The sequence below is a fragment of the Pyrus communis genome, chromosome 2 (assembly GCF_041283825.1).
Source record: "Pyrus communis isolate YQ-2024b chromosome 2, ASM4128382v1, whole genome shotgun sequence".
Lineage (NCBI taxonomy): Eukaryota > Viridiplantae > Streptophyta > Magnoliopsida > Rosales > Rosaceae > Pyrus > Pyrus communis.
In genome coordinates, this window is record NC_142566.1 from 10,898,857 (window position 1) to 10,900,759 (window position 1,903).

The window sequence follows — 1,903 nt, forward strand, 5'->3', positions numbered from 1 at the left end:
TTGCTGCCCACAGAAGCTAGAAACTATGATCTCAAATCTTCACATTTCCATATGTTTCCTTCATTTTATGGCTTACCTAATGAAGACCCTTTAGCTCATATTAAAGAGTTTTACAATGTTGTGAGTGGTTTACCTTTGCAGGGAGTGAGTGAAGCAAATTTGAGGATGAGAGTGTTTCCTTACACTTTGAAAGATAGGGCCAAGAGTTGGTTGATGACTCTAACACCAGGTTCCCTCACTACATGGGATGCCGTGGCTAAGAAGTTCTTGGAGAAGTTCTTCTCCACTCAAAAGACAGCCACATTAAGGGGACAAATCTTCAACTTCAAACAAGATGATGGTGAACCTTTCAATGAGTGTTGGGAGCGTTTTAAAGGCCTCTTGATACAATGTCCACACCATGGGTTACCTTTTCATTTACAAATGCAAATTTTCTATGATGGACTAACCCAAAATTGTCAATCAACTGTTGATAATGCAGCAGGTGGAGCATTGAAGAAAAAGAATGCTCAAGAGTCATATAACATTTATGAGATGTTGGGGTCTAATGCTCAACACAAAGATTTAAGGGGTAAGAAAGTTGGAGTTTATGAAACAAGTTCTAATCATGAGCTTTTGTTGCAGGTAGCTAACCTAGAAAGGAAGCTTGAATCCGTGCTCAACATGGTGCCAAAAGCTAATGAAGTGTGTGCCATTTGCAACATACCAAGCCATCCTACTCACCAATGTCCATCTAGGGAGGCTTATCCCGAGTATGTTCAAGAACAAGTGAACCTCATGAATTCTTACAACCAAAGACCAAGGAATGATATGTATTCCAACACATATAACCCGAGTTGGAGAGATCATCCCAACTTTTCATGGAAGAACAACAATCCAATCCAAAATTTCCAACCAAAACCTACCCCTAGTCTAGAGGATACGGTTAAGTTGTTAGCCCAAAACACGTTGCAATTCCAACATTCCACAAATAGCACTCTCCAACAACATTCAGCAGCCCTAACCAAAATGGAGACACAATTGGGGCAGATTGCAGATGCCTTGAACCAAAGAGAGGTTGGGAAGTTTCCAAGCCAACCCGTGATACTCCAAAGGAACCAAGAGCAAGCCAAAGCAATCACTACACTTAGAAGTGGTAAGGTTATTGATAATAGAGTTGGCAATGAAGTTACTAATGAATATGATCATGTGAATGCAGGTGTCACTCAAGGAGACAAGGAGAAATCAATTGAGGAACCAAGCCATGCCACTTCCTCACTAGAAGCACCAAATCTTCACAAGGCCGAGAAACCATACACTCCACCAATACCATTCCCTGGAAGACTTGCCAAGAGCAAGCAGGATAAGTCATTTAAGGAAATTTTTGATATACTAAGCAAAGTGAATGTTAACTTACCTTTGCTTGATGTCATTAGGAACATGCCGGCATATGGGAAGTTCTTCAAGGAGTTAAACAGCTACAAAAGGAAGTATGGACCACATGAGAAGGTTGTGGTGTCTGAGAATGTGAGTGCAGTTTTGCAAAGAAAACTTCCACCAAAGCTCAAGGATCCAGGAAGTTTCTCTATCAACATCACCATAGGGGATAAGAAAGTAGAGAAGGCAATGCTTGATTTGGGTGCTAGCATCAATTTAATGCCTTATTCAGTGTACCTTCAACTAGGGTTGGGAGATTTGAAAGCCACCACCATTTCATTACAACTTGCAGACAGATCCGTGAAATATCCAAGAGGTATAGTAGAAGATATTCTAGTTCAAGTTGATAAACTAATCTTGCCTGCAGATTTTGTAGTGTTGGACATGGAAGAAGCTCCTATACATGATCGTGAGTTGCCAATATTGCTTGGGAGACCTTTCATGGCCACGGCCAAGACCATCATTGATGTGCAAAATGGACTCCTCA

At 41.0% G+C, this 1,903-nt stretch overlaps 1 non-coding gene across 1 annotated transcript; it reads right to left on the minus strand.

Annotated features, from left to right (window-relative positions):
• Positions 1 to 296: 296 nt before the first annotated feature.
• Positions 297 to 407, minus strand: LOC148698564 (small nucleolar RNA R71). The gene has a single exon (XR_015960246.1). It is a non-coding gene; the product is annotated as a small nucleolar RNA R71 (small nucleolar RNA).
• Between the last annotated feature and the right edge of the window lie 1,496 nt (positions 408 to 1,903).